The sequence below is a fragment of the Callithrix jacchus genome, chromosome 22 (genome assembly GCF_049354715.1).
Source record: "Callithrix jacchus isolate 240 chromosome 22, calJac240_pri, whole genome shotgun sequence".
NCBI classification, from domain to species: Eukaryota; Metazoa; Chordata; class Mammalia; order Primates; family Cebidae; genus Callithrix; species Callithrix jacchus.
In genome coordinates this window covers 16,575,799-16,581,405 of record NC_133523.1, presented here as the reverse complement: position 1 = coordinate 16,581,405, position 5,607 = coordinate 16,575,799, and positions in this window count along the sequence as shown.

The following is a 5,607-nucleotide window of genomic DNA, read 5'->3' as shown; positions in this document are numbered from 1 at the left end:
GAGGAACATGCTGGGGTGGGGAGGGGCACGGGTTGTCATTTTTATTTTTGGCTGGGCTGGGTGGCTCATGCCTGTAATCCCATTACTTTGGGAGGCTGAGGTAGGCGGATCGCTTGTGGTCAGGAGTTTGAGACCAGCCTGGCCAACACTGTGAAACCCCATCTCTACTACAAATACAAAAATTAGCTGGGTGCGGTGACACACACCTGTAATCCCAGCTATTCAGGAGGCTGAGGCAGGAGAATCACTTGAACAGAGGAGATGGACATTGCAGTGAGCCGAGATCATGCTGCTGCATTCCAGCCTGGGTGATAGCATGAGACTGTCCTAATTAAAACAAACAATAACAATGACAACAAAAATAGGTCAGGGGCGGTGGCTCACGCCTGTAATCCCAGCATTTAGGGAGGCTGAGGTAGGCAGATCACCTGAGGTCAGGAGTTCAAGACCAGCCTGATGAACATGATGAAACCCCGTCTCTACTAAAAATACAAAAATTAGCTGGCCATGGTGGTGCACTCCTGTAATCCCAGCTACTTGGGAGGCTGAGGCAGGAGAATTGCTTGAATCTGGGAGGCAGAGGTTGCAGTGAGCCGAGATTGAGCCTTTGCACTCCAGCCTGGGCAACAGAGTGAGACTCCTTCTCAAAAATAATAGTAATAATAAGCTTTATTATTTTTCTTTCTTTTACGATGACGTGTCCCCCGTTTCCTAGCGACACAGCTGGCCTGGCAGGATTCCTCTGCCTATACCTCAGGCCATGCAGGAATCTGACCTGGGCAGGCTGGTATTGGGCCACCCTCTGCCTGTCATCACCATTCGGTGGGGTCCAGCGGAGGAGTTCCTGGTTGGCAGAGCAGCCCAAGGGCGCCCCGTCCTCCCTGTCGTCTTTTCCCCAGGGACACTGAAGGCACCAGTCTGTTCATTCAGGACCCTGGGCAAAGCCACAGCTGGATCTCCTTCCCATGCCCTCCCTAATCTCAGTCACTGGCAACAGCGCCTTCCCAGGGCTGCATCCAAGATGCCCAAATCTGCCAAGATTTGGATTCTGACCCGAGGTCCTCAAAACACTGCAAAGCCACCCACTTGTATGCACTCCAGACCCCAGGTCCTTGGCCTTCTTTTTTTTTTTCAAGGTGGAGTCTTGCTCTGTTGCCCAGGCTGGAGTGCAGTGGTGTGATCTCACCTCACTGCAACCTCCACCTCCCGGGTTCAAGTGATTCTCCTTCCTCAGCCTCCCAAGTAGCTGGGGTTACAGGGGTGCCCAGCTACTGTTTGTATTTTTAGTAGAGATGGGGTTTCGCCATATTGGCCAGGCTGGTCTTGAACTCCTCACCTCAGGTGATCCACGTGTCTCAGCCTCCCACAGTGATAGGATTACAGGAGTGAGCCACGGCACCCGGTGTTTGTTTGTTTGTTTGTTGAGACAGAGTCTCACTGTCGCTCAGGCTGGAGTGCAATGGCGCGATCTTGGCTCACTGCAACCTCCGCCTTCCGGGTTCAAGCGATTCTCCTGTCTCAGCCTCTCGAGTAGCTGGAATGACAGGTGCCCACCACCACTCCTGGCTAAATTTTTATAATTTTTATTTATTTATTTTTTGAGAAGAAGTCTCACTCTATCAGCCTCTGGAGTGCAGTAGCATGATCTTGGCTCACTTCAACCTCTGCCTCCCAGGCTCAAGCAATTCTGCTGCCTCAGTCCCCCGCGTAGCTGGAATTACAGGCGCATGCCACCACACCTGGCTAATTTTTGTATTTTTTAGTAGAGATGGGTTTTCACCATGTTGTCCAGGCTGGTCTCGAACTCCTGACCTCAGGTCATCTGCTCGCCTTGGTCTCTCAAAGTGCTGGGATTACAGGTGTGAGCCACCACGCGTGCCTGCTTCATTGCACTCCTAATTCTCATTTGCACGTGAAGCTCCGGACCTTTTTCTGAGTTTAAGAGCTGTCTGTCTTCCATTTTATTTGACTCCTGGATTCATATCCGCCTCCGTGGTTGGCATTTTCTGGCTGCTTTCTAGATGTTACTTATATAATGAGGATATTTTATCCCTGAGTTGAACTTTGTTCCCAGTTACATTTTGATTTGATTCTGTTCTTTCACTGTGTGTATGGACTTTGCGTCAGCAGAAAAATGTGGGCGTTTACATCACTGGCACACCCCAGTTTTCTTTGGCAAGTTCTGGGTTCTGTTCCCTGACCTTGAGACAGAGTCTCACTCTGTTGCCGAGGCTGGAGTGCAATGATACGATCTAGACTCACTGCAACCTCTGCCTCCTGGGTTCAAATGATTCTCCTGCCTCAGCCTCCCAAGTAGCTGGGATTACAGGTAGCTGTCACCATGCCCGACAATTTTTTTTTTTTTTTGTATTTTTAGTAGAGATGGGGTTTCACCGTGTTAACCAGGATGGTCTCGATCTCCTGACCTCGTGATCCTCTGGCCTCGGTCTCCCAAAGTGCTGGGATTATAGGCGTGAGCCACCTGCACCTGGCCAGAACTTCCTTTTTAAAAAAAATTTTTGTTTATTTTTTGAGACAGAGTCTCACTCTATCACCCAGGCTGGAGTGCGATGGCGTGATCTCAACTCACTGCAACCTCTGCCTCCCGGGTTCAAGCGATTCTCCTGCTTCAGCCTCCTGAGTAGCTAGGACTACAGGTGCCTGCCACCAAACCCAGCTGATTTTTGTATCTGTAGAAGAGACAGGGTTTCACCATATTGGCCAGGCTAATCTCGAACTCCTGACCTCAGGCAATCCGCTTGACTCCGCTTCTCAAAGTGCTGGGATCACAGGCATGAGCCGTCACGCCTGGCCCAGGGTTCCTTATAGAAACATGTCCTTCTCTGGGGCTGAGGGTACCACTTCAGGCCTCACCCCAATATCCTCTTACTCATTCTCAAAACGTTGCAGAAACCATCACACTAGAGGAAACAGAGACGCAGAAACTCACTGTACCTCCCGGAGAATGGAGGCTTCAGTCTTGGGCCAGGGATGGGAACATAGGGTGCATTACTGTCTGCCGAAGCCACCAGGAAGTGAGAGAAAAATATACAGCTAAGCCTCTGCTTGGCACTTCCTGCTGCACGTCAGCTGCGGCTCCACTGAGCTGACACAATCTATATCTCCTTCCCTTGACCCATAAGGCCCCACCCATGCCATCAAATGAATCTCAGCTCCCTGTATCCCTGACACCCTGCTCTGCTCAGGAACACTGAATTCACGCAGCTTCCTGGCCTTTGCCTGGGCTGTTCCCGTTGCCAGAACTCCCTACACTCCCACACTCTCAGGTCACTCTCTGGCTAGTCCCATTTGTTGCTGGATTTCAGTATCAAAGCCACCTCCTCTGGGAAGCCCTCCCAAACTTAGTCATCTCTCTTAGCAGCCTGGTCCCAGGGGCAACTGATATAATTACTGGGCAATAGTTTGTTTATTGTAATCTCCCCTGCTGGTCTGTCAGCTCCCCTGGGCAGGGACTGGGTTCGCTTCGTCCCGATTCCCTGTACGAAGGGTGTGCCCAAGAATCTCTGGGTGATTTAACAGTTAAAGTCAACAAAATACTTACCCAAACCATTTTTGTGCTAAGATTTGTGATTGGGTTACAAAAATGAAGATGACTTTTTTTTTTTGAGACAGGGTCTCACTCCCATTGCCCCAGGCTGGAGTGCAGTGGCACGACCACGGCTCACTGCAGCCTCAACTTCCAGGGCTCAGGTGATCCTCCCACCTCAGCCTCACCAGTAGCTGGGACTACAGGCACATGCCACCACACCCAGCTTCTTCTTCTTATTATTACTACATTTTTCGTAGAGACGGGGTTTCACCGTGTTGCCCAGGCTGGTCTCGAACACCTGGGCTCAAGCCATCCTCCTGCCTCAATCTCCCAAAGTGCTGGGATTACAGGTGTAAGCCACTGCAGCTGGCCACAACTTCTTAAATCTATTCCTTATTTATTTTTTTTTAAATTTTGTTTTTGTTTTTGTTTTTGAGAAAGAGTCACTCTGTTGCTGACTGGAGGGCAGTGGCACGATCTCAGCTCACTGCAACCTCCAGTCTCCTGGGTTCCAGTGATTCTCCTGCCTCAGCCTCCTGAGTAGCTGGGACTACAGACACGTGCCACCATGCCCAGCTAATTTTTATACTGTTAGTAGAGATGGGGTTTCACCATGTTGGCCAGGCTGGTCTCGAACTCCTGGGCCCAAGCACTCTTCCCACCTGGGCCTCCCAAAGTCCTGGGATTAAGACGTGAGCCACTGCCCCCGTCACGACTTCTTCAATCTATTCCTGAAGCTCTGCCTTCAGGAGCTCCGATCCTGTTATCCTAAGAACACTGGCCCAGGTTTTGAATGCTGCCTGGACCTTCTGCCTCTTCCATTTATTTATTTATTTGAGATGGAGTCTGGCTCTGTCTCCCAGGCTGGAGGGCAGTGGCGTGATCTCGACTCACTGCAAGCTTCACCTCCCAGGTAGCTGGGATTACAGTTCTCCCACCTCAGCCTCCAGAGTAGCTGGGATTACAGGCATTACCACGACTGCCTAATTTTCGTATTTTTAGTAAAGATGAGGTTTCAGGCCGGGCGTGGTGGCTCACGGCTGTAATCCCAGCACTTTGAGAGGCCGAGGTGGGTGGATCACGAGGTCAAAAGATCGAGACCATCCTGGTCAACAAGGTGAAACCCTGTCTCTACTAAAAATACAAAAATTAGCTGGGCATGGTGGTGCGCACCTGTAGTCCCAGCTACTCAGGAGGCTGAGGCAAGAGAATTGCTTGAACCCAGGAGGCGGAGGTTGCAGTGAGCCGAGATTGTGCCATTGCACTCCAGCCTGGGTAACAAGCAAAACTCGTCTCAAAAAAAAAAAAAAAAAAAAAAAAAGATGAGGTTCATCATGTTAGCCAGGCTGGTCTCGAACTCCTGACTTCAAGTGATCCGCCTGCCCCGGCTTCCCAAAGTGCTGCAATTACAGGCATGAGCCACCATGCCCGGCTAATTTTTGTATTTTTAGTAGAGACAGAGTTTCGCCACGTGTGTCAGGCTGCTCTCGAACTCTTGACCTCAAGTGATTCGCCCACCTCAGCCTCCCCAGCCTCCCAAAGTGCTGGGACACAGGCATGAGCCGCTGTGTCCCACCCATCTTCTCCCTGAGTCTTAAGGAAGAAATACCTCAAAGAAGAACTTGACCTTCCTCTGGAACAACTTCCCTGCCTCCCTCCTGGGCAAATCCAGCCGGGTTTCCTTCTCTGGCTGCAAAAGTAGTTCCAATGGGTGCCCGACTCACACATGCAACAGATGGGAAAACTGAGGCAACAAGGGCAGGGTAGGGCCCCACTTAACAAGTGGGTCTGGAGTCGGCTGAGCCCCCTGCCCCGGTGTGACCCAGACCCTTCTCTGTGCCATCATCAGTTCCCTCGGGTCAGGGGTCTCCAGCAGCCTGTCTGAGCCAGGTGGCTGTTGCAGAGGCTTCCGGAACTTTCTACCCCTCCTTGGCTGCCTCCCCGCCCCCGTCCCCCACAGGGCCCTTACTTTCGGTAAATGACAGTGGCTCAGGAAACCAAGGGGCCCACACAGGAAGGAGCCGAGTGGGACTTTCCTCTCGCTGCCTCCTGGCTCT